The sequence below is a fragment of the Lissotriton helveticus genome, chromosome 1_1, assembly GCF_964261635.1.
Source record: "Lissotriton helveticus chromosome 1_1, aLisHel1.1, whole genome shotgun sequence".
NCBI lineage: Eukaryota > Metazoa > Chordata > Amphibia > Caudata > Salamandridae > Lissotriton > Lissotriton helveticus.
The window spans coordinates 217,271,454-217,296,630 of NC_136057.1; the positions used below are offsets into that span (position 1 = coordinate 217,271,454).

The window sequence follows — 25,177 nt, forward strand, 5'->3', positions numbered from 1 at the left end:
ACCCCTTCCATGCTCATGACGAGCTCAGCTCTTCGTGCAGTACACTTGTCGTGTGCTTATGACGAGCTGAGCTCGTCATGAACAATGGATTTACAGATCATTCAGCACAGGAGGAAAATCTCCTGTAGCATTGAAGGTGTTAAGCATTTGAAATTTCAGCAGCACACGTAATCCATTTTAAATCCTGAAATTTGTACTATCTCATTTTCGGCTGACTTAGAAATCATGTGTCTAAAATGACATTGTGAAATCAATAAAGTGCCAAATACTATTACTACCTACTAAATTACATACATTTTCAGCAGTATCTTTGGGAATTTCCTCTTGGGCATAGATTATGCAATGTTTTCAAAGCAAACAGTCTCTGTTTAAGTAGACTTTCTTTCACTGCCATTTTGGTAAATGTTTCTGGTGATGCAGACGCAGGCATTGCTTGTTACTGTTTCAATTAGTTATAAAATAAGAGGAGGGATAAAATTGACCCAGCTGGTGTTTGAACACAAAGCCTTTGAATGCTTTTGCTACATTCGTCTAGGACTCCAAGCCGCTATCCATTGCACTAGAGATCCGACCTGATTCAACACGGTGATCAGAGATTCACAAATAAAAAGATGACCTATCAGCTGTTGACCAACTTTATCAAGTTAATCGGACACTACCTTACATTTTGAACATTGAATTGGGTAAAAGATAATCAACAAACTACATGATACAGTTTGGGTAAGTCTTCTTAACCCTTGTCAAAGAATGTAGAAGACAGATGGGTATGTAATGACTTGATTAAGACTTTTTTGAAACATCTCTAATAGGACTCCCCATTCATTGGATCCTGAAAAGAGTATGCAATTGATATACCTTTTCTTTAACCAAGCCGCCTGAACAGGGACTTGAACCCTGGGCCCTCAGATTAAAAGTTTGATGCTCTCCCGACTGAGCTATCCAGGCTCGGAGAGGGCGCTCCACAAAATGACCTTATCAACATTTGGAAGTGTCCCAACTATCACTATGTTTCTTAAGATGGTTGCCGGTATTAAGTACTGAATACGCGGAATATAATAATGAATTGGTACTTCAAGCATTTGAAATCTCTTCAGTAAATTTAACCTTATTGTAAGTCCTGAAATTGCTACTATCTCATTTTTTTTGCTGACTTAGAATTCATATGTTTTTATTGACATTGTAAAATTAAGGAAGGGCCCAAAATCTTACTTCTGAGTAAATTACATTTTCATAAGTACAGCTGCCAATTTCCTCTTCTGCAAAGATTGCGTAACTTGAATAGTATCTATTTAAAATAGACTTCCTTTCACTGCCCTTTTTGGTGAAGCAGAAGCATGCATGCACTGTTTATTACTCTTTTAAACAGTTATGAAATAAATAGGGATAAAACTGACTCTGGTGGGATTCGAACCCACAACCTTTGAATATCTTTTTTACATTCACCTAGAAGTCCAATGCGCTATCCATTGCGCCACAGAGCCAATACACTCTGATGAGGTGCAGAGATATTCTGAAATGAAATAATGTTGATCAGCTTTATAAAGTTCATTTGATACTATAACCATGGATTTATTTTGAATATTGAATTGGGGAAATTATATTCACCGTCTCAAGTTACATGATACCTTAGGTAAGTCTACGTACGACTTAAGTTTAGGCAAAAGGCACATGATATATGAGGCAGATGTGCATTTCACAACTCCATGAAAGACGTTTTTGCAATTTTAGTAATGGAATATCTTATTCGTCATGCAGGGGAACACAAAAAGAGCATCCAATTAGAGTAATTTTTCTTTAAAGGAAGCAACCGCCTGAACAGGGACTTGAACCCTGGACCCTCAGATTAAAAGTCTGATGCTCTACCGACTGAGCTATCCAGGCTCTGCTATACTCTGTCTTAAAATCAGCTAAACAAATGTGGACGTACACTGACCTACACTCTGTGTATTAATATGGTTACATATATTAGCAATCAAATTTGTAGAGTTTAATAACAAATTGATGTTTTAACCCCTTCCATGCTCATGACGAGCTCAGCTCGTCGTGCAGTACACTTGTCGTGTGCTTATGACGAGCTCAGCTCGTCATGAACAATGGATTTACAGATCATTCAGCACAGGAGGAAAATCTCCTGTAGCATTGAAGGTGTTAAGCATTTGAAATTTCAGCAGCACACGTAATCCATTTTAAATCCTGAAATTTGTACTATCTCATTTTCGGCTGACTTAGAAATCATGTGTCTAAAATGACCTTGTGAAATCAATAAAGTGCCAAATACTATTACTACCTACTAAATTACATACATTTTCAGCAGTTTCTTTGGGAACTTCCTCTTGGGCATAGATTATGCAATGTTTTCAAAGCAAACAGTCTCTGTTTAAGTAGACTTTCTTTCACTGCCATTTTGGTAAATGTTTCTGGTGATGCAGACGTAGGCATTGCTTGTTACTGTTTCAATTAGTTATAAAATAAGAGGAGGGATAAAATTGACCCAGCTGGTGTTTGAACACAAAGCCTTTGAATGCTTTTGCTACATTCGTCTAGGACTCCAAGCCGCTATCCATTGCACTAGAGATCCGACCTGATTCAACACGGTGATCAGAGATTCACAAATAAAAAGATGACCTATCAGCTGTTGACCAACTTTATCAAGTTAATCGGACACTACCTTACATTTTGAACATTGAATTGGGTAAAAGATAATCAACAAACTACATGATACAGTTTGGGTAAGTCTTCTTAACCCTTGTCAAAGAATGTAGAAGACAGATGGGTATGTAATGACTTGATTAAGACTTTTTTGAAACATCTCTAATAGGACTCCCCATTCATTGGATCCTGAAAAGAGTATGCAATTGATATACCTTTTCTTTAACCAAGCCGCCTGAACAGGGACTTGAACCCTGGGCCCTCAGATTAAAAGTCTGATGCTCTCCCGACTGAGCTACCCAGGCTCGGACAGGTCACTCCACAAAATGACCTTATCAACATTTGGAAGTGTCCCAACTATCACTACGTTTCTTAAGATGGTTGCCGGTATTAAGTACTGAATACGCGGAATATAATAATGAATTGGTACTTCAAGCATTTGAAATCTCTTCAGTAAATTTAACCTTATTGTAAGTCCTGAAATTGCTACTATCTCATTTTTTTTGCTGACTTAGAATTCATATGTTTTTATTGACATTGTAAAATTAAGGAAGGGCCCAAAATCTTACTTCTGAGTAAATTACATTTTCATAAGTACAGCTGCCAATTTCCTCTTCTGCAAAGATTGCGTAACTTGAATAGTATCTATTTAAAATAGACTTCCTTTCACTGCCCTTTTTGGTGAAGCAGAAGCATGCATGCACTGTTTATTACTCTTTTAAACAGTTATGAAATAAATAGGGATAAAACTGACTCTGGTGGGATTCGAACCCACAACCTTTGAATATCTTTTTTACATTCACCTAGAAGTCCAATGCGCTATCCATTGCGCCACAGAGCCAATACGCTCTGATGAGGTGCAGAGATATTCTGAAATGAAATAATGTTGATCAGCTTTATAAAGTTCATTTGATACTATAACCATGGATTTATTTTGAATATTGAATTGGGGAAATTATATTCACCGTCTCAAGTTACATGATACCTTAGGTAAATCTACGTACGACTTAAGTTTAGTCAAATGGCACATGATATATGAGGCAGATGTGCATTTCACAACTCCATGAAAGACGTTTTTGCAATTTTAGTAATGGAATATCTTATTCGTCATGCAGGGGAACACAAAAAGAGCATCCAATTAGAGTAATTTTTCTTTAAAGGAAGCACCCGCCTGAACAGGGACTTGAACCCTGGTTCCTCAGATTAAAAGTCTGATGCTCTACCGACTGAGCTATCCAGGCTCTGCTATACACTGTCTTAAAAACAGCTAAACAAATGTGGACGTACACTGACCTACACTCTGTGTATTAATATGGTTACATACATTAGCAATCAAATTTGTAGAGTTTAATAACAAATTGATGTTTTAACCCCTTCCATGCTCATGACGAGCTCAGCTCTTCGTGCAGTACACTTGTCGTGTGCTTATGACGAGCTGAGCTCGTCATGAACAATGGATTTACAGATCATTCAGCACAGGAGGAAAATCTCCTGTAGCATTGAAGGTGTTAAGCATTTGAAATTTCAGCAGCACACGTAATCCATTTTAAATCCTGAAATTTGTACTATCTCATTTTCGGCTGACTTAGAAATCATGTGTCTAAAATGACATTGTGAAATCAATAAAGTGCCAAATACTATTACTACCTACTAAATTACATACATTTTCAGCAGTATCTTTGGGAATTTCCTCTTGGGCATAGATTATGCAATGTTTTCAAAGCAAACAGTCTCTGTTTAAGTAGACTTTCTTTCACTGCCATTTTGGTAAATGTTTCTGGTGATGCAGACGCAGGCATTGCTTGTTACTGTTTCAATTAGTTATAAAATAAGAGGAGGGATAAAATTGACCCAGCTGGTGTTTGAACACAAAGCCTTTGAATGCTTTTGCTACATTCGTCTAGGACTCCAAGCCGCTATCCATTGCACTAGAGATCCGACCTGATTCAACACGGTGATCAGAGATTCACAAATAAAAAGATGACCTATCAGCTGTTGACCAACTTTATCAAGTTAATCGGACACTACCTTACATTTTGAACATTGAATTGGGTAAAAGATAATCAACAAACTACATGATACAGTTTGGGTAAGTCTTCTTAACCCTTGTCAAAGAATGTAGAAGACAGATGGGTATGTAATGACTTGATTAAGACTTTTTTGAAACATCTCTAATAGGACTCCCCATTCATTGGATCCTGAAAAGAGTATGCAATTGATATACCTTTTCTTTAACCAAGCCGCCTGAACAGGGACTTGAACCCTGGGCCCTCAGATTAAAAGTCTCATGCTCTCCCGACTGAGCTACCCAGGCTCGGACAGGTCACTCCACAAAATGACCTTATCAACATTTGGAAGTGTCCCAACTATCACTACGTTTCTTAAGATGGTTGCCGGTATTAAGTACTGAATACGCGGAATATAATAATGAATTGGTACTTCAAGCATTTGAAATCTCTTCAGTAAATTTAACCTTATTGTAAGTCCTGAAATTGCTACTATCTCATTTTTTTTGCTGACTTAGAATTCATATGTTTTTATTGACATTGTAAAATTAAGGAAGGGCCCAAAATCTTACTTCTGAGTAAATTACATTTTCATAAGTACAGCTGCCAATTTCCTCTTCTGCAAAGATTGCGTAACTTGAATAGTATCTATTTAAAATAGACTTCCTTTCACTGCCCTTTTTGGTGAAGCAGAAGCATGCATGCACTGTTTATTACTCTTTTAAACAGTTATGAAATAAATAGGGATAAAACTGACTCTGGTGGGATTCGAACCCACAACCTTTGAATATCTTTTTTACATTCACCTAGAAGTCCAATGCGCTATCCATTGCGCCACAGAGCCAATACGCTCTGATGAGGTGCAGAGATATTCTGAAATGAAATAATGTTGATCAGCTTTATAAAGTTCATTTGATACTATAACCATGGATTTATTTTGAATATTGAATTGGGGAAATTATATTCACCGTCTCAAGTTACATGATACCTTAGGTAAATCTACGTACGACTTAAGTTTAGTCAAATGGCACATGATATATGAGGTAGATGTGCATTTCACAACTCCATGAAAGACATTTTTGCAATTTTAGTAATGGAATATCTTATTCGTCATGCAGGGGAACACAAAAAGAGCATCCAATTAGAGTAATTTTTCTTTAAAGGAAGCACCCGCCTGAACAGGGACTTGAACCCTGGTTCCTCAGATTAAAAGTCTGATGCTCTACCGACTGAGCTATCCAGGCTCTGCTATACACTGTCTTAAAAACAGCTAAACAAATGTGGACGTACACTGACCTACACTCTGTGTATTAATATGGTTACATACATTAGCAATCAAATTTGTAGAGTTTAATAACAAATTGATGTTTTAACCCCTTCCATGCTCATGACGAGCTCAGCTCTTCGTGCAGTACACTTGTCGTGTGCTTATGACGAGCTGAGCTCGTCATGAACAATGGATTTACAGATCATTCAGCACAGGAGGAAAATCTCCTGTAGCATTGAAGGTGTTAAGCATTTGAAATTTCAGCAGCACACGTAATCCATTTTAAATCCTGAAATTTGTACTATCTCATTTTCGGCTGACTTAGAAATCATGTGTCTAAAATGACATTGTGAAATCAATAAAGTGCCAAATACTATTACTACCTACTAAATTACATACATTTTCAGCAGTATCTTTGGGAATTTCCTCTTGGGCATAGATTATGCAATGTTTTCAAAGCAAACAGTCTCTGTTTAAGTAGACTTTCTTTCACTGCCATTTTGGTAAATGTTTCTGGTGATGCAGACGCAGGCATTGCTTGTTACTGTTTCAATTAGTTATAAAATAAGAGGAGGGATAAAATTGACCCAGCTGGTGTTTGAACACAAAGCCTTTGAATGCTTTTGCTACATTCGTCTAGGACTCCAAGCCGCTATCCATTGCACTAGAGATCCGACCTGATTCAACACGGTGATCAGAGATTCACAAATAAAAAGATGACCTATCAGCTGTTGACCAACTTTATCAAGTTAATCGGACACTACCTTACATTTTGAACATTGAATTGGGTAAAAGATAATCAACAAACTACATGATACAGTTTGGGTAAGTCTTCTTAACCCTTGTCAAAGAATGTAGAAGACAGATGGGTATGTAATGACTTGATTAAGACTTTTTTGAAACATCTCTAATAGGACTCCCCATTCATTGGATCCTGAAAAGAGTATGCAATTGATATACCTTTTCTTTAACCAAGCCGCCTGAACAGGGACTTGAACCCTGGGCCCTCAGATTAAAAGTTTGATGCTCTCCCGACTGAGCTATCCAGGCTCGGAGAGGGCGCTCCACAAAATGACCTTATCAACATTTGGAAGTGTCCCAACTATCACTATGTTTCTTAAGATGGTTGCCGGTATTAAGTACTGAATACGCGGAATATAATAATGAATTGGTACTTCAAGCATTTGAAATCTCTTCAGTAAATTTAACCTTATTGTAAGTCCTGAAATTGCTACTATCTCATTTTTTTTGCTGACTTAGAATTCATATGTTTTTATTGACATTGTAAAATTAAGGAAGGGCCCAAAATCTTACTTCTGAGTAAATTACATTTTCATAAGTACAGCTGCCAATTTCCTCTTCTGCAAAGATTGCGTAACTTGAATAGTATCTATTTAAAATAGACTTCCTTTCACTGCCCTTTTTGGTGAAGCAGAAGCATGCATGCACTGTTTATTACTCTTTTAAACAGTTATGAAATAAATAGGGATAAAACTGACTCTGGTGGGATTCGAACCCACAACCTTTGAATATCTTTTTTACATTCACCTAGAAGTCCAATGCGCTATCCATTGCGCCACAGAGCCAATACACTCTGATGAGGTGCAGAGATATTCTGAAATGAAATAATGTTGATCAGCTTTATAAAGTTCATTTGATACTATAACCATGGATTTATTTTGAATATTGAATTGGGGAAATTATATTCACCGTCTCAAGTTACATGATACCTTAGGTAAGTCTACGTACGACTTAAGTTTAGGCAAAAGGCACATGATATATGAGGCAGATGTGCATTTCACAACTCCATGAAAGACGTTTTTGCAATTTTAGTAATGGAATATCTTATTCGTCATGCAGGGGAACACAAAAAGAGCATCCAATTAGAGTAATTTTTCTTTAAAGGAAGCAACCGCCTGAACAGGGACTTGAACCCTGGACCCTCAGATTAAAAGTCTGATGCTCTACCGACTGAGCTATCCAGGCTCTGCTATACTCTGTCTTAAAATCAGCTAAACAAATGTGGACGTACACTGACCTACACTCTGTGTATTAATATGGTTACATATATTAGCAATCAAATTTGTAGAGTTTAATAACAAATTGATGTTTTAACCCCTTCCATGCTCATGACGAGCTCAGCTCGTCGTGCAGTACACTTGTCGTGTGCTTATGACGAGCTCAGCTCGTCATGAACAATGGATTTACAGATCATTCAGCACAGGAGGAAAATCTCCTGTAGCATTGAAGGTGTTAAGCATTTGAAATTTCAGCAGCACACGTAATCCATTTTAAATCCTGAAATTTGTACTATCTCATTTTCGGCTGACTTAGAAATCATGTGTCTAAAATGACCTTGTGAAATCAATAAAGTGCCAAATACTATTACTACCTACTAAATTACATACATTTTCAGCAGTTTCTTTGGGAACTTCCTCTTGGGCATAGATTATGCAATGTTTTCAAAGCAAACAGTCTCTGTTTAAGTAGACTTTCTTTCACTGCCATTTTGGTAAATGTTTCTGGTGATGCAGACGTAGGCATTGCTTGTTACTGTTTCAATTAGTTATAAAATAAGAGGAGGGATAAAATTGACCCAGCTGGTGTTTGAACACAAAGCCTTTGAATGCTTTTGCTACATTCGTCTAGGACTCCAAGCCGCTATCCATTGCACTAGAGATCCGACCTGATTCAACACGGTGATCAGAGATTCACAAATAAAAAGATGACCTATCAGCTGTTGACCAACTTTATCAAGTTAATCGGACACTACCTTACATTTTGAACATTGAATTGGGTAAAAGATAATCAACAAACTACATGATACAGTTTGGGTAAGTCTTCTTAACCCTTGTCAAAGAATGTAGAAGACGGATGGGTATGTAATGACTTGATTAAGACTTTTTTGAAACATCTCTAATAGGACTCCCCATTCATTGGATCCTGAAAAGAGTATGCAATTGATATACCTTTTCTTTAACCAAGCCGCCTGAACAGGGACTTGAACCCTGGGCCCTCAGATTAAAAGTCTGATGCTCTCCCGACTGAGCTACCCAGGCTCGGACAGGTCACTCCACAAAATGACCTTATCAACATTTGGAAGTGTCCCAACTATCACTACGTTTCTTAAGATGGTTGCCGGTATTAAGTACTGAATACGCGGAATATAATAATGAATTGGTACTTCAAGCATTTGAAATCTCTTCAGTAAATTTAACCTTATTGTAAGTCCTGAAATTGCTACTATCTCATTTTTTTTGCTGACTTAGAATTCATATGTTTTTATTGACATTGTAAAATTAAGGAAGGGCCCAAAATCTTACTTCTGAGTAAATTACATTTTCATAAGTACAGCTGCCAATTTCCTCTTCTGCAAAGATTGCGTAACTTGAATAGTATCTATTTAAAATAGACTTCCTTTCACTGCCCTTTTTGGTGAAGCAGAAGCATGCATGCACTGTTTATTACTCTTTTAAACAGTTATGAAATAAATAGGGATAAAACTGACTCTGGTGGGATTCGAACCCACAACCTTTGAATATCTTTTTTACATTCACCTAGAAGTCCAATGCGCTATCCATTGCGCCACAGAGCCAATACGCTCTGATGAGGTGCAGAGATATTCTGAAATGAAATAATGTTGATCAGCTTTATAAAGTTCATTTGATACTATAACCATGGATTTATTTTGAATATTGAATTGGGGAAATTATATTCACCGTCTCAAGTTACATGATACCTTAGGTAAATCTACGTACGACTTAAGTTTAGTCAAATGGCACATGATATATGAGGCAGATGTGCATTTCACAACTCCATGAAAGACGTTTTTGCAATTTTAGTAATGGAATATCTTATTCGTCATGCAGGGGAACACAAAAATAGCATCCAATTAGAGTAATTTTTCTTTAAAGGAAGCACCCGCCTGAACAGGGACTTGAACCCTGGTTCCTCAGATTAAAAGTCTGATGCTCTACCGACTGAGCTATTCAGGCTCTGCTATACACTGTCTTAAAAACAGCTAAACAAATGTGGACGTACACTGACCTACACTCTGTGTATTAATATGGTTACATACATTAGCAATCAAATTTGTAGAGTTTAATAACAAATTGATGTTTTAACCCCTTCCATGCTCATGACGAGCTCAGCTCTTCGTGCAGTACACTTGTCGTGTGCTTATGACGAGCTGAGCTCGTCATGAACAATGGATTTACAGATCATTCAGCACAGGAGGAAAATCTCCTGTAGCATTGAAGGTGTTAAGCATTTGAAATTTCAGCAGCACACGTAATCCATTTTAAATCCTGAAATTTGTACTATCTCATTTTCGGCTGACTTAGAAATCATGTGTCTAAAATGACATTGTGAAATCAATAAAGTGCCAAATAGTATTACTACCTACTAAATTACATACATTTTCAGCAGTATCTTGGGGAATTTCCTCTTGGGCATAGATTATGCAATGTTTTCAAAGCAAACAGTCTCTGTTTAAGTAGACTTTCTTTCTCTGCCATTTTGGTAAATGTTTCTGGTGATGCAGACGCAGGCATTGCTTGTTACTGTTTCAATTAGTTATAAAATAAGAGGAGGGATAAAATTGACCCAGCTGGTGTTTGAACACAAAGCCTTTGAATGCTTTTGCTACATTCGTCTAGGACTCCAAGCCGCTATCCATTGCACTAGAGATCCGACCTGATTCAACACGGTGATCAGAGATTCACAAATAAAAAGATGACCTATCAGCTGTTGACCAACTTTATCAAGTTAATCGGACACTACCTTACATTTTGAACATTGAATTGGGTAAAAGATAATCAACAAACTACATGATACAGTTTGGGTAAGTCTTCTTAACCCTTGTCAAAGAATGTAGAAGACAGATGGGTATGTAATGACTTGATTAAGACTTTTTTGAAACATCTCTAATAGGACTCCCCATTCATTGGATCCTGAAAAGAGTATGCAATTGATATACCTTTTCTTTAACCAAGCCGCCTGAACAGGGACTTGAACCCTGGGCCCTCAGATTAAAAGTCTGATGCTCTCCCGACTGAGCTACCCAGGCTCGGACAGGTCACTCCACAAAATGACCTTATCAACATTTGGAAGTGTCCCAACTATCACTACGTTTCTTAAGATGGTTGCCGGTATTAAGTACTGAATACGCGGAATATAATAATGAATTGGTACTTCAAGCATTTGAAATCTCTTCAGTAAATTTAACCTTATTGTAAGTCCTGAAATTGCTACTATCTCATTTTTTTTGCTGACTTAGAATTCATATGTTTTTATTGACATTGTAAAATTAAGGAAGGGCCCAAAATCTTACTTCTGAGTAAATTACATTTTCATAAGTACAGCTGCCAATTTCCTCTTCTGCAAAGATTGCGTAACTTGAATAGTATCTATTTAAAATAGACTTCCTTTCACTGCCCTTTTTGGTGAAGCAGAAGCATGCATGCACTGTTTATTACTCTTTTAAACAGTTATGAAATAAATAGGGATAAAACTGACTCTGGTGGGATTCGAACCCACAACCTTTGAATATCTTTTTTACATTCACCTAGAAGTCCAATGCGCTATCCATTGCGCCACAGAGCCAATACGCTCTGATGAGGTGCAGAGATATTCTGAAATGAAATAATGTTGATCAGCTTTATAAAGTTCATTTGATACTATAACCATGGATTTATTTTGAATATTGAATTGGGGAAATTATATTCACCGTCTCAAGTTACATGATACCTTAGGTAAATCTACGTACGACTTAAGTTTAGTCAAATGGCACATGATATATGAGGCAGATGTGCATTTCACAACTCCATGAAAGACGTTTTTGCAATTTTAGTAATGGAATATCTTATTCGTCATGCAGGGGAACACAAAAAGAGCATCCAATTAGAGTAATTTTTCTTTAAAGGAAGCACCCGCCTGAACAGGGACTTGAACCCTGGTTCCTCAGATTAAAAGTCTGATGCTCTACCGACTGAGCTATCCAGGCTCTGCTATACACTGTCTTAAAAACAGCTAAACAAATGTGGACGTACACTGACCTACACTCTGTGTATTAATATGGTTACATACATTAGCAATCAAATTTGTAGAGTTTAATAACAAATTGATGTTTTAACCCCTTCCATGCTCATGACGAGCTCAGCTCTTCGTGCAGTACACTTGTCGTGTGCTTATGACGAGCTGAGCTCGTCATGAACAATGGATTTACAGATCATTCAGCACAGGAGGAAAATCTCCTGTAGCATTGAAGGTGTTAAGCATTTGAAATTTCAGCAGCACACGTAATCCATTTTAAATCCTGAAATTTGTACTATCTCATTTTCGGCTGACTTAGAAATCATGTGTCTAAAATGACATTGTGAAATCAATAAAGTGCCAAATACTATTACTACCTACTAAATTACATACATTTTCAGCAGTATCTTTGGGAATTTCCTCTTGGGCATAGATTATGCAATGTTTTCAAAGCAAACAGTCTCTGTTTAAGTAGACTTTCTTTCACTGCCATTTTGGTAAATGTTTCTGGTGATGCAGACGCAGGCATTGCTTGTTACTGTTTCAATTAGTTATAAAATAAGAGGAGGGATAAAATTGACCCAGCTGGTGTTTGAACACAAAGCCTTTGAATGCTTTTGCTACATTCGTCTAGGACTCCAAGCCGCTATCCATTGCACTAGAGATCCGACCTGATTCAACACGGTGATCAGAGATTCACAAATAAAAAGATGACCTATCAGCTGTTGACCAACTTTATCAAGTTAATCGGACACTACCTTACATTTTGAACATTGAATTGGGTAAAAGATAATCAACAAACTACATGATACAGTTTGGGTAAGTCTTCTTAACCCTTGTCAAAGAATGTAGAAGACAGATGGGTATGTAATGACTTGATTAAGACTTTTTTGAAACATCTCTAATAGGACTCCCCATTCATTGGATCCTGAAAAGAGTATGCAATTGATATACCTTTTCTTTAACCAAGCCGCCTGAACAGGGACTTGAACCCTGGGCCCTCAGATTAAAAGTCTCATGCTCTCCCGACTGAGCTACCCAGGCTCGGACAGGTCACTCCACAAAATGACCTTATCAACATTTGGAAGTGTCCCAACTATCACTACGTTTCTTAAGATGGTTGCCGGTATTAAGTACTGAATACGCGGAATATAATAATGAATTGGTACTTCAAGCATTTGAAATCTCTTCAGTAAATTTAACCTTATTGTAAGTCCTGAAATTGCTACTATCTCATTTTTTTTGCTGACTTAGAATTCATATGTTTTTATTGACATTGTAAAATTAAGGAAGGGCCCAAAATCTTACTTCTGAGTAAATTACATTTTCATAAGTACAGCTGCCAATTTCCTCTTCTGCAAAGATTGCGTAACTTGAATAGTATCTATTTAAAATAGACTTCCTTTCACTGCCCTTTTTGGTGAAGCAGAAGCATGCATGCACTGTTTATTACTCTTTTAAACAGTTATGAAATAAATAGGGATAAAACTGACTCTGGTGGGATTCGAACCCACAACCTTTGAATATCTTTTTTACATTCACCTAGAAGTCCAATGCGCTATCCATTGCGCCACAGAGCCAATACGCTCTGATGAGGTGCAGAGATATTCTGAAATGAAATAATGTTGATCAGCTTTATAAAGTTCATTTGATACTATAACCATGGATTTATTTTGAATATTGAATTGGGGAAATTATATTCACCGTCTCAAGTTACATGATACCTTAGGTAAATCTACGTACGACTTAAGTTTAGTCAAATGGCACATGATATATGAGGTAGATGTGCATTTCACAACTCCATGAAAGACATTTTTGCAATTTTAGTAATGGAATATCTTATTCGTCATGCAGGGGAACACAAAAAGAGCATCCAATTAGAGTAATTTTTCTTTAAAGGAAGCACCCGCCTGAACAGGGACTTGAACCCTGGTTCCTCAGATTAAAAGTCTGATGCTCTACCGACTGAGCTATCCAGGCTCTGCTATACACTGTCTTAAAAACAGCTAAACAAATGTGGACGTACACTGACCTACACTCTGTGTATTAATATGGTTACATACATTAGCAATCAAATTTGTAGAGTTTAATAACAAATTGATGTTTTAACCCCTTCCATGCTCATGACGAGCTCAGCTCTTCGTGCAGTACACTTGTCGTGTGCTTATGACGAGCTGAGCTCGTCATGAACAATGGATTTACAGATCATTCAGCACAGGAGGAAAATCTCCTGTAGCATTGAAGGTGTTAAGCATTTGAAATTTCAGCAGCACACGTAATCCATTTTAAATCCTGAAATTTGTACTATCTCATTTTCGGCTGACTTAGAAATCATGTGTCTAAAATGACATTGTGAAATCAATAAAGTGCCAAATACTATTACTACCTACTAAATTACATACATTTTCAGCAGTATCTTTGGGAATTTCCTCTTGGGCATAGATTATGCAATGTTTTCAAAGCAAACAGTCTCTGTTTAAGTAGACTTTCTTTCACTGCCATTTTGGTAAATGTTTCTGGTGATGCAGACGCAGGCATTGCTTGTTACTGTTTCAATTAGTTATAAAATAAGAGGAGGGATAAAATTGACCCAGCTGGTGTTTGAACACAAAGCCTTTGAATGCTTTTGCTACATTCGTCTAGGACTCCAAGCCGCTATCCATTGCACTAGAGATCCGACCTGATTCAACACGGTGATCAGAGATTCACAAATAAAAAGATGACCTATCAGCTGTTGACCAACTTTATCAAGTTAATCGGACACTACCTTACATTTTGAACATTGAATTGGGTAAAAGATAATCAACAAACTACATGATACAGTTTGGGTAAGTCTTCTTAACCCTTGTCAAAGAATGTAGAAGACAGATGGGTATGTAATGACTTGATTAAGACTTTTTTGAAACATCTCTAATAGGACTCCCCATTCATTGGATCCTGAAAAGAGTATGCAATTGATATACCTTTTCTTTAACCAAGCCGCCTGAACAGGGACTTGAACCCTGGGCCCTCAGATTAAAAGTTTGATGCTCTCCCGACTGAGCTATCCAGGCTCGGAGAGGGCGCTCCACAAAATGACCTTATCAACATTTGGAAGTGTCCCAACTATCACTATGTTTCTTAAGATGGTTGCCGGTATTAAGTACTGAATACGCGGAATATAATAATGAATTGGTACTTCAAGCATTTGAAATCTCTTCAGTAAATTTAACCTTATTGTAAGTCCTGAAATTGCTACTATCTCATTTTTTTTGCTGACTTAGAATTCATATGTTTTTATTGACATTGTAAAATTAAGGAAGGGCCCAAAATCTTACTTCTGAGTAAATTACATTTTCATAAGTACAGCTGCCAATTTCCTCTTCTGCAAAGATTGCGTAACTTGAATAGTATCTATTTAAAATAGACTTCCTTTCACTGCCCTTTTTGGTGAAGCAGAAGCATGCATGCACTGTTTATTACTCTTTTAAACAGTTATGAAATAAATAGGGATAAAACTGACTCTGGTGGGATTCGAACCCACAACCTTTGAATATCTTTTTTACATTCACCTAGAAGTCCAATGCGCTATCCATTGCGCCACAGAGCCAATACACTCTGATGAGGTGCAGAGATATTCTGAAATGAAATAATGTTGATCAGCTTTATAAAGTTCATTTGATACTATAACCATGGATTTATTTTGAATATTGAATTGGGGAAATTATATTCACCGTCTCAAGTTACATGATACCTTAGGTAAGTCTACGTACGACTTAAGTTTAGGCAAAAGGCACATGATATATGAGGCAGATGTGCATTTCACAACTCCATGAAAGACGTTTTTGCAATTTTAGTAATGGAATATCTTATTCGTCATGCAGGGGAACACAAAAAGAGCATCCAATTAGAGTAATTTTTCTTTAAAGGAAGCAACCGCCTGAACAGGGACTTGAACCCTGGACCCTCAGATTAAAAGTCTGATGCTCTACCGACTGAGCTATCCAGGCTCTGCTATACTCTGTCTTAAAATCAGCTAAACAAATGTGGACGTACACTGACCTACACTCTGTGTATTAATATGGTTACATATATTAGCAATCAAATTTGTAGAGTTTAATAACAAATTGATGTTTTAACCCCTTCCATGCTCATGACGAGCTCAGCTCGTCGTGCAGTACACTTGTCGTGTGCTTATGACGAGCTCAGCTCGTCATGAACAATGGATTTACAGATCATTCAGCACAGGAGGAAAATCTCCTGTAGCATTGAAGGTGTTAAGCATTTGAAATTTCAGCAGCACACGTAATCCATTTTAAATCCTGAAATTTGTACTATCTCATTTTCGGCTGACTTAGAAATCATGTGTCTAAAATGACCTTGTGAAATCAATAAAGTGCCAAATACTATTACTACCTACTAAATTACATACATTTTCAGCAGTTTCTTTGGGAACTTCCTCTTGGGCATAGATTATGCAATGTTTTCAAAGCAAACAGTCTCTGTTTAAGTAGACTTTCTTTCACTGCCATTTTGGTAAATGTTTCTGGTGATGCAGACGTAGGCATTGCTTGTTACTGTTTCAATTAGTTATAAAATAAGAGGAGGGATAAAATTGACCCAGCTGGTGTTTGAACACAAAGCCTTTGAATGCTTTTGCTACATTCGTCTAGGACTCCAAGCCGCTATCCATTGCACTAGAGATCCGACCTGATTCAACACGGTGATCAGAGATTCACAAATAAAAAGATGACCTATCAGCTGTTGACCAACTTTATCAAGTTAATCGGACACTACCTTACATTTTGAACATTGAATTGGGTAAAAGATAATCAACAAACTACATGATACAGTTTGGGTAAGTCTTCTTAACCCTTGTCAAAGAATGTAGAAGACGGATGGGTATGTAATGACTTGATTAAGACTTTTTTGAAACATCTCTAATAGGACTCCCCATTCATTGGATCCTGAAAAGAGTATGCAATTGATATACCTTTTCTTTAACCAAGCCGCCTGAACAGGGACTTGAACCCTGGGCCCTCAGATTAAAAGTCTGATGCTCTCCCGACTGAGCTACCCAGGCTCGGACAGGTCACTCCACAAAATGACCTTATCAACATTTGGAAGTGTCCCAACTATCACTACGTTTCTTAAGATGGTTGCCGGTATTAAGTACTGAATACGCGGAATATAATAATGAATTGGTACTTCAAGCATTTGAAATCTCTTCAGTAAATTTAACCTTATTGTAAGTCCTGAAATTGCTACTATCTCATTTTTTTTGCTGACTTAGAATTCATATGTTTTTATTGACATTGTAAAATTAAGGAAGGGCCCAAAATCTTACTTCTGAGTAAATTACATTTTCATAAGTACAGCTGCCAATTTCCTCTTCTGCAAAGATTGCGTAACTTGAATAGTATCTATTTAAAATAGACTTCCTTTCACTGCCCTTTTTGGTGAAGCAGAAGCATGCATGCACTGTTTATTACTCTTTTAAACAGTTATGAAATAAATAGGGATAAAACTGACTCTGGTGGGATTCGAACCCACAACCTTTGAATATCTTTTTTACATTCACCTAGAAGTCCAATGCGCTATCCATTGCGCCACAGAGCCAATACGCTCTGATGAGGTGCAGAGATATTCTGAAATGAAATAATGTTGATCAGCTTTATAAAGTTCATTTGATACTATAACCATGGATTTATTTTGAATATTGAATTGGGGAAATTATATTCACCGTCTCAAGTTACATGATACCTTAGGTAAATCTACGTACGACTTAAGTTTAGTCAAATGGCACATGATATATGAGGCAGATGTGCATTTCACAACTCCATGAAAGACGTTTTTGCAATTTTAGTAATGGAATATCTTATTCGTCATGCAGGGGAACACAAAAATAGCATCCAATTAGAGTAATTTTTCTTTAAAGGAAGCACCCGCCTGAACAGGGACTTGAACCCTGGTTCCTCAGATTAAAAGTCTGATGCTCTACCGACTGAGCTATTCAGGCTCTGCTATACACTGTCTTAAAAACAGCTAAACAAATGTGGACGTACACTGACCTACACTCTGTGTATTAATATGGTTACATACATTAGCAATCAAATTTGTAGAGTTTAATAACAAATTGATGTTTTAACCCCTTCCATGCTCATGACGAGCTCAGCTCTTCGTGCAGTACACTTGTCGTGTGCTTATGACGAGCTGAGCTCGTCATGAACAATGGATTTACAGATCATTCAGCACAGGAGGAAAATCTCCTGTAGCATTGAAGGTGTTAAGCATTTGAAATTTCAGCAGCACACGTAATCCATTTTAAATCCTGAAATTTGTACTATCTCATTTTCGGCTGACTTAGAAATCATGTGTCTAAAATGACATTGTGAAATCAATAAAGTGCCAAATAGTATTACTACCTACTAAATTACATACATTTTCAGCAGTATCTTGGGGAATTTCCTCTTGGGCATAGATTATGCAATGTTTTCAAAGCAAACAGTCTCTGTTTAAGTAGACTTTCTTTCTCTGCCATTTTGGTAAATGTTTCTGGTGATGCAGACGCAGGCATTGCTTGTTACTGTTTCAATTAGTTATAAAATAAGAGGAGGGATAAAATTGACCCAGCTGGTGTTTGAACACAAAGCCTTTGAATGCTTTTGCTACATTCGTCTAGGACTCCAAGCCGCTATCCATTGCACTAGAGATCCGACCTGATTCAACACGGTGATCAGAGATTCACAAATAAAAAGATGACCTATCAGCTGTTGACCAACTTTATCAAGTTAATCGGACACTACCTTACATTTTGAACATTGAATTGGGTAAAAGATAATCAACAAACTACATGATACAGTTTGGGTAAGTATTCTTAACCCTTGTCAAAGAATGTAGAAGACAGATGGGTATGTAATGACTTGATTAAGACTTTTTTGAAACATCTCTAATAGGACTCCCCATTCATTGGATCCTGAAAAGAGTATGCAATTGATATACCTTTTCTTTAACCAAGCCGCCTGAACAGGGACTTGAACCCTGGGCCCTCAGATTAAAAGTCTGATGCTCTCCCGACTGAGCTATCCAGGCTCGGAGAGGGCGCTCCACAAAATGACCTTATCAACATTTGGAAGTGTCCCAACTATCACTACGTTTCTTAAGATGGTTGCCGGTATTAAGTACTGAATACGCGGAATATAATAATGAATTGGCACTTCAAGCATTTGAAATCTCTTCAGTAAATGTAACCTTATTGTAAGTCCTGAAATTGCTACTATCTCATTTTTTTTGCTGACTTAGAAGTCATATGTTTTTATTGACATTGTAAAATTAAGGAAGGGCCCAAAATCTTACTTCTGAGTAAATTACATTTTCATAAGTACAGCTGCCAATTTCCTCTTCTGCAAAGATTGCGTAACTTGAATAGTATCTATTTAAAATAGACTTCCTTTCACTGCCCTTTTTGGTGAAGCAGAAGCATGCATGCACTGTTTATTACTCTTTTAAACAGTTATGAAATAAATAGGGATAAAACTGACTCTGGTGGGATTCGAACCCACAACCTTTGAATATCTTTTTTACATTCACCTAGAAGTCCAATGCGCTATCCATTGCGCCACAGAGCCAATACACTCTGATGAGGTGCAGAGATATTCTGAAATGAAATAATGTTGATCAGCTTTATAAAGTTCATTTGATACTATAACCATGGATTTATTTTGAATATTGAATTGGGGAAATTATATTCACCGTCTCAAGTTACATGATACCTTAGGTAAATCTACGTACGACTTAAGTTTAGTCAAATGGCACATGATATATGAGGCAGATGTGCATTTCACAACTCCATGAAAGACGTTTTTGCAATTTTAGTAATGGAATATCTTATTCGTCATGCAGGGGAACACAAAAAGAGCATCCAATTAGAGTAATTTTTCTTTAAAGGAAGCACCCGCCTGAACAGGGACTTGAACCCTGGTTCCTCAGATTAAAAGTCTGATGCTCTACCGACTGAGCTATCCAGGCTCTGCTATACACTGTCTTAAAAACAGCTAAACAAATGTGGACGTACACTGACCTACACTCTGTGTATTAATATGGTTACATACATTAGCAATCAAATTTGTAGAGTTTAATAACAAATTGATGTTTTAACCCCTTCCATGCTCATGACGAGCTCAGCTCGTCGTGCAGTACACTTGTCGTGTGCTTATGACGAGCTGAGCTCGTCATGAACAATGGATTTACAGATCATTCAGCACAGGAGGAAAATCTCCTGTAGCATTGAAGGTGTTAAGCATTTGAAATTTCAGCAGCACACGTAATCCATTTTAAATCCTGAAATTTGTACTATCTCATTTTCGGCTGACTTAGAAATCATGTGTCTAAAATGACATTGTGAAATCAATAAAGTGCCAAATACTATTACTACCTACTAAATTACATTTTCAGCAGTATCTTTGGGAATTTCCTCTTGGGCATAGATTATGCAATGTTTTCAAAGCAAACAGTCTCTGTTTAAGTAGACTTTCTTTCACTGCCATTTTGGTAAATGTTTCTGGTGATGCAGACGCAGGCATTGCTTGTTACTGTTTCAATTAGTTATAAAATAAGAGGAGGGATAAAATTGACCCAGCTGGTGTTTGAACACAAAGCCTTTGAATGCTTTTGCTACATTCGTCTAGGACTCCAAGACGCTATCCATTGCACTAGAGATCCGACCTGATTCAACACGGTGATCAGAGATTCACAAATAAAAAGATGACCTATCAGCTGTTGACCAACTTTATCAAGTTAATCGGACACTACCTTACATTTTGAACATTGAATTGGGTAAAAGATAATCAACAAACTACATGATACAGTTTGGGTAAGTCTTCTTAACCCTTGTCAAAGAATGTAGAAGACAGATGGGTATGTAATGACTTGATTAAGACTTTTTTGAAACATCTCTAATAGGACTCCCCATTCATTGGATCCTGAAAAGAGTATGCAATTGATATACCTTTTCTTTAACCAAGCCGCCTGAACAGGGACTTGAACCCTGGGCCCTCAGATTAAAAGTCTGATGCTCTCCCGACTGAGCTATCCAGGCTCGGAGAAGTCGCTCCACAAAATGACCTTATCAACATTTGGAAGTGTCCCAACTATCACTACGTTTCTTAAGATGGTTGCCGGTATTAAGTACTGAATACGCGGAATATAATAATGAATTGGCACTTCAAGCATTTGAAATCTCTTCAGTAAATTTAACCTTATTGTAAGTCCTGAAATTGCTACTATCTCATTTTTTTTGCTGACTTAGAAGTCATATGTTTTTATTGACATTGTAAAATTAAGGAAGGGCCCAAAATCTTACTTCTGAGTAAATTACATTTTCATAAGTACAGCTGCCAATTTCCTCTTCTGCAAAGATTGCGTAATTTGAATAGTATCTATTTAAAATAGACTTCCTTTCACTGCCCTTTTTGGTGAAGCAGAAGCATGCATGCACTGTTTATTACTCTTTTAAACAGTTATGAAATAAATAGGGATAAAACTGACTCTGGTGGGATTCGAACCCACAACCTTTGAATATCCTTTTTACATTCACCTAGAAGTCCAATGCGCTATCCATTGCGCCACAGAGCCAATACGCTCTGATTAGGTGCAGAGATATTCTGAAATGAAATAATGTTGATCAGCTTTATAAAGTTCATTTGATACTATAACCATGGATTTATTTTGAATATTGAAATGGGGAAATTATATTCACCGTCTCAAGTTACATGATACCTTAGGTAAGTCTACGTACGACTTAAGTTTAGTCAAATGGCACATGATATATGAGGCAGATGTGCATTTCACAACTCCATGAAAGACGTTTTTGCAATTTTAGTAATGGAATATCTTATTCGTCATGCAGGGGAACACAAAAAGAGCATCCAATTAGAGTAATTTTTCTTTAAATGAAGCAACCGCCTGAACAGGGACTTGAACCCTGGACCCTCAGATTAAAAGTCTGATGCTCTACCGACTGAGCTATCCAGGCTCTGATATACTCTGTCTTAAAATCAGCTAAACAAATGTGGACGTACACTGACCTACACTCTATGTATTAATATGGTTACATATATTAGCAATCAAATTTGTAGAGTTTAATAACAAATTGATGTTTTAACCCCTTCCATGCTCATGACGAGCTCAGCTCTTCGTGCAGTACACTTGTCGTGTGCTTATGACGAGCTGAGCTCGTCATGAACAATGGATTTACAGATCATTCAGCACAGGAGGAAAATCTCCTGTAGCATTGAAGGTGTTAAGCATTTGAAATTTCAGCAGCACACGTAATCCATTTTAAATCCTGAAATTTGTACTATCTCATTTTCGGCTGACTTAGAAATCATGTGTCTAAAATGACATTGTGAAATCAATAAAGTACCAAATACTATTACTACCTACTAAATTACATACATTTTCAGCAGTATCTTTGGGAATTTCCTCTTGGGCATAGATTATGCAATGTTTTCAAAGCAAACAGTCTCTGTTTAAGTAGACTTTCTTTCACTGCCATTTTGGTAAATGTTTCTGGTGATGCAGACGCAGGCATTGCTTGTTACTGTTTCAATTAGTTATAAAATAAGAGGAGGGATAAAATTGACCCAGCTGGTGTTTGAACACAAAGCCTTTGAATGCTTTTGCTACATTCGTCTAGGACTCCAAGCCGCTATCCATTGCACTAGAGATCCGACCTGATTCAACACGGTGATCAGAGATTCACAAATAAAAAGATGACCTATCAGCTGTTGACCAACTTTATCAAGTTAATCGGACACTACCTTACATTTTGAACATTGAATTGGGTAAAAGATAATCAACAAACTACATGATACAGTTTGGGTAAGTCTTCTTAACCCTTGTCAAAGAATGTAGAAGACAGATGGGTATGTAATGACTTGATTAAGACTTTTTTGAAACATCTCTAATAGGACTCCCCATTCATTGAATCCTGAAAAGAGTATGCAATTGATATACCTTTTCTTTAACCAAGCCGCCTGAACAGGGACTTGAACCCTGAGCCCTCAGATTAAAAGTCTGATGCTCTCCCGACTGAGCTATCCAGGCTCGGAGAGGGCGCTCCACAAAATGACCTTATCAACATTTGGAAGTGTCCCAACTATCACTACGTTTCTTAAGATGGTTGCCGGTATTAAGTACTGAATACGCGGAATATAATAATGAATTGGTACTTCAAGCATTTGAAATCTCTTCAGTAAATTTAACCTTATTGTAAGTCCTGAAATTGCTACTATCTCATTTTTTTTGCTGACTTAGAATTCATATGTTTTTATTGACATTGTAAAATTAAGGAAGGGCCCAAAATCTTACTTCTGAGTAAATTACATTTTCATAAGTACAGCTGCCAATTTCCTCTTCTGCAAAGATTGCGTAACTTGAATAGTATCTATTTAAAATAGACTTCCTTTCACTGCCCTTTTTGGTGAAGCAGAAGCATGCATGCACTGTTTATTACTCTTTTAAACAGTTATGAAATAAATAGGGATAAAAGTGACTCTGGTGGGATTCGAACCCACAACCTTTAAATATCTTTTTTACATTCACCTAGAAGTCCAATGCGCTATCCATTGCGCCACAGCGCCAATACACTCTGATGAGGTGCAGAGATATTCTGAAATGAAATAATGTTGATCAGCTTTATAAAGTTCATTTGATACTATAACCATGAATTTATTTTGAATATTGAATTGGGGAAATTATATTCACCGTCTCAAGTTACATGATACCTTAGGTAAGTCTACGTACGACTTAAGTTTAGGCAAATGGCACATGATATATGAGGCAGATGTGCATTTCACAACTCCATGAAAGACGTTTTTGCAATTTTAGTAATGGAATATCTTATTCGTCATGCAGGGGAACACAAAAAGAGCATCCAATTAGAGTAATTTTTCTTTAAAGGAAGCAACCGCCTGAACAGGGACTTGAACCCTGGACCCTCAGATTAAAAGTCTGATGCTCTACCGACTGAGCTATCCAGGCTCTGCTATTCTCTGTCTTAAAATCAGCTAAACAAATGTGGACGTACACTGACCTACACTCTGTGTATTAATATGGTTACATATATTAGCAATCAAATTTGTAGAGTTTAATAACAAATTGATGTTTTAACCCCTTCCATGCTCATGACGAGCTCAGCTCTTCGTGCAGTACACTTGTCGTGTGCTTATGACGAGCTGAGCTCGTCATGAACAATGGATTTACAGATCATTCAGCACAGGAGGAAAATCTCCTGTAGCATTGAAGGTGTTAAGCATTTGAAATTTCAGCAGCACACGTAATCCATTTTAAATCCTGAAATTTGTACTATCTCATTTTCGGCTGACTTAGAAATTATGTGTCTAAAATGACATTGTGAAATCAATAAAGTGCCAAATACTATTACTACCTACTAAATTACATACATTTTCAGCAGTATCTTTGGGAATTTCCTCTTGGGCATAGATTATGCAATGTTTTCAAAGCAAACAGTCTCTGTTTAAGTAGACTTTCTTTCACTGCCATTTTGGTAAATGTTTCTGGTGATGCAGACGCAGGCATTGCTTGTTACTGTTTCAATTAGTTATAAAATAAGAGGAGGGATAAAATTGACCCAGCTGGTGTTTGAACACAAAGCCTTTGAATGCTTTTGCTACATTCGTCTAGGACTCCAAGCCGCTATCCATTGCACTAGAGATCCGACCTGATTCAACACGGTGATCAGAGATTCACAAATAAAAAGATGACCTATCAGCTGTTGACCAACTTTATCAAGTTAATCGGACACTACCTTACATTTTGAACATTGAATTGGGTAAAAGATAATCAACAAACTACATGATACAGTTTGGGTAAGTATTCTTAACCCTTGTCAAAGAATGTAGAAGACAGATGGGTATGTAATGACTTGATTAAGACTTTTTTGAAACATCTCTAATAGGACTCCCCATTCATTGGATCCTGAAAAGAGTATGCAATTGATATACCTTTTCTTTAACCAAGCCGCCTGAACAGGGACTTGAACCCTGGGCCCTCAGATTAAAAGTCTGATGCTCTCCCGACTGAGCTATCCAGGCTCGGAGAGGGCGCTCCACAAAATGACCTTATCAACATTTGGAAGTGTCCCAACTATCACTACGTTTCTTAAGATGGTTGCCGGTATTAAGTACTGAATACGCGGAATATAATAATGAATTGGCACTTC

General features: G+C 37.2%; 26 non-coding genes across 26 annotated transcripts; all 26 read right to left on the reverse strand.

The window, feature by feature from the left end:
* Positions 1-1,390: 1,390 nt before the first annotated feature.
* On the reverse strand, positions 1,391-1,481 carry TRNAR-UCU (transfer RNA arginine (anticodon UCU)). Its single transcript is given in 2 exon segments — positions 1,391-1,426; positions 1,445-1,481. It is a non-coding gene; the product is annotated as a tRNA-Arg (tRNA).
* A 327-nt stretch (positions 1,482-1,808) lies between these two features.
* Positions 1,809-1,881, reverse strand: TRNAK-UUU (transfer RNA lysine (anticodon UUU)). Its single transcript has one exon. It is a non-coding gene; the product is annotated as a tRNA-Lys (tRNA).
* A 1,518-nt stretch (positions 1,882-3,399) lies between these two features.
* TRNAR-UCU (transfer RNA arginine (anticodon UCU)) lies at positions 3,400-3,490 on the reverse strand. Its single transcript is given in 2 exon segments — positions 3,400-3,435; positions 3,454-3,490. It is a non-coding gene; the product is annotated as a tRNA-Arg (tRNA).
* A 327-nt stretch (positions 3,491-3,817) lies between these two features.
* On the reverse strand, positions 3,818-3,890 carry TRNAK-UUU (transfer RNA lysine (anticodon UUU)). The gene has a single exon. It is a non-coding gene; the product is annotated as a tRNA-Lys (tRNA).
* Positions 3,891-5,408: 1,518 nt separating this feature from the next.
* Positions 5,409-5,499, reverse strand: TRNAR-UCU (transfer RNA arginine (anticodon UCU)). Its single transcript is given in 2 exon segments — positions 5,409-5,444; positions 5,463-5,499. It is a non-coding gene; the product is annotated as a tRNA-Arg (tRNA).
* Positions 5,500-5,826: 327 nt separating this feature from the next.
* Positions 5,827-5,899, reverse strand: TRNAK-UUU (transfer RNA lysine (anticodon UUU)). Its single transcript has one exon. It is a non-coding gene; the product is annotated as a tRNA-Lys (tRNA).
* Positions 5,900-7,417: 1,518 nt separating this feature from the next.
* Positions 7,418-7,508, reverse strand: TRNAR-UCU (transfer RNA arginine (anticodon UCU)). The gene is given in 2 exon segments: positions 7,418-7,453; positions 7,472-7,508. It is a non-coding gene; the product is annotated as a tRNA-Arg (tRNA).
* A 327-nt stretch (positions 7,509-7,835) lies between these two features.
* Positions 7,836-7,908, reverse strand: TRNAK-UUU (transfer RNA lysine (anticodon UUU)). The gene has a single exon. It is a non-coding gene; the product is annotated as a tRNA-Lys (tRNA).
* Positions 7,909-9,426: 1,518 nt separating this feature from the next.
* TRNAR-UCU (transfer RNA arginine (anticodon UCU)) lies at positions 9,427-9,517 on the reverse strand. The gene is given in 2 exon segments: positions 9,427-9,462; positions 9,481-9,517. It is a non-coding gene; the product is annotated as a tRNA-Arg (tRNA).
* Positions 9,518-9,844: 327 nt separating this feature from the next.
* On the reverse strand, positions 9,845-9,917 carry TRNAK-UUU (transfer RNA lysine (anticodon UUU)). Its single transcript has one exon. It is a non-coding gene; the product is annotated as a tRNA-Lys (tRNA).
* Positions 9,918-11,435: 1,518 nt separating this feature from the next.
* TRNAR-UCU (transfer RNA arginine (anticodon UCU)) lies at positions 11,436-11,526 on the reverse strand. Its single transcript is given in 2 exon segments — positions 11,436-11,471; positions 11,490-11,526. It is a non-coding gene; the product is annotated as a tRNA-Arg (tRNA).
* A 327-nt stretch (positions 11,527-11,853) lies between these two features.
* On the reverse strand, positions 11,854-11,926 carry TRNAK-UUU (transfer RNA lysine (anticodon UUU)). The gene has a single exon. It is a non-coding gene; the product is annotated as a tRNA-Lys (tRNA).
* Positions 11,927-13,444: 1,518 nt separating this feature from the next.
* On the reverse strand, positions 13,445-13,535 carry TRNAR-UCU (transfer RNA arginine (anticodon UCU)). The gene is given in 2 exon segments: positions 13,445-13,480; positions 13,499-13,535. It is a non-coding gene; the product is annotated as a tRNA-Arg (tRNA).
* Positions 13,536-13,862: 327 nt separating this feature from the next.
* TRNAK-UUU (transfer RNA lysine (anticodon UUU)) lies at positions 13,863-13,935 on the reverse strand. Its single transcript has one exon. It is a non-coding gene; the product is annotated as a tRNA-Lys (tRNA).
* A 1,518-nt stretch (positions 13,936-15,453) lies between these two features.
* Positions 15,454-15,544, reverse strand: TRNAR-UCU (transfer RNA arginine (anticodon UCU)). The gene is given in 2 exon segments: positions 15,454-15,489; positions 15,508-15,544. It is a non-coding gene; the product is annotated as a tRNA-Arg (tRNA).
* Positions 15,545-15,871: 327 nt separating this feature from the next.
* On the reverse strand, positions 15,872-15,944 carry TRNAK-UUU (transfer RNA lysine (anticodon UUU)). Its single transcript has one exon. It is a non-coding gene; the product is annotated as a tRNA-Lys (tRNA).
* Positions 15,945-17,462: 1,518 nt separating this feature from the next.
* On the reverse strand, positions 17,463-17,553 carry TRNAR-UCU (transfer RNA arginine (anticodon UCU)). Its single transcript is given in 2 exon segments — positions 17,463-17,498; positions 17,517-17,553. It is a non-coding gene; the product is annotated as a tRNA-Arg (tRNA).
* Positions 17,554-17,880: 327 nt separating this feature from the next.
* Positions 17,881-17,953, reverse strand: TRNAK-UUU (transfer RNA lysine (anticodon UUU)). Its single transcript has one exon. It is a non-coding gene; the product is annotated as a tRNA-Lys (tRNA).
* A 1,000-nt stretch (positions 17,954-18,953) lies between these two features.
* On the reverse strand, positions 18,954-19,026 carry TRNAK-UUU (transfer RNA lysine (anticodon UUU)). Its single transcript has one exon. It is a non-coding gene; the product is annotated as a tRNA-Lys (tRNA).
* Positions 19,027-19,471: 445 nt separating this feature from the next.
* TRNAR-UCU (transfer RNA arginine (anticodon UCU)) lies at positions 19,472-19,562 on the reverse strand. Its single transcript is given in 2 exon segments — positions 19,472-19,507; positions 19,526-19,562. It is a non-coding gene; the product is annotated as a tRNA-Arg (tRNA).
* Positions 19,563-19,889: 327 nt separating this feature from the next.
* On the reverse strand, positions 19,890-19,962 carry TRNAK-UUU (transfer RNA lysine (anticodon UUU)). The gene has a single exon. It is a non-coding gene; the product is annotated as a tRNA-Lys (tRNA).
* Positions 19,963-20,958: 996 nt separating this feature from the next.
* TRNAK-UUU (transfer RNA lysine (anticodon UUU)) lies at positions 20,959-21,031 on the reverse strand. The gene has a single exon. It is a non-coding gene; the product is annotated as a tRNA-Lys (tRNA).
* A 445-nt stretch (positions 21,032-21,476) lies between these two features.
* On the reverse strand, positions 21,477-21,567 carry TRNAR-UCU (transfer RNA arginine (anticodon UCU)). The gene is given in 2 exon segments: positions 21,477-21,512; positions 21,531-21,567. It is a non-coding gene; the product is annotated as a tRNA-Arg (tRNA).
* A 327-nt stretch (positions 21,568-21,894) lies between these two features.
* TRNAK-UUU (transfer RNA lysine (anticodon UUU)) lies at positions 21,895-21,967 on the reverse strand. Its single transcript has one exon. It is a non-coding gene; the product is annotated as a tRNA-Lys (tRNA).
* A 1,936-nt stretch (positions 21,968-23,903) lies between these two features.
* TRNAK-UUU (transfer RNA lysine (anticodon UUU)) lies at positions 23,904-23,976 on the reverse strand. The gene has a single exon. It is a non-coding gene; the product is annotated as a tRNA-Lys (tRNA).
* A 1,000-nt stretch (positions 23,977-24,976) lies between these two features.
* TRNAK-UUU (transfer RNA lysine (anticodon UUU)) lies at positions 24,977-25,049 on the reverse strand. Its single transcript has one exon. It is a non-coding gene; the product is annotated as a tRNA-Lys (tRNA).
* Positions 25,050-25,177: the final 128 nt, after the last annotated feature.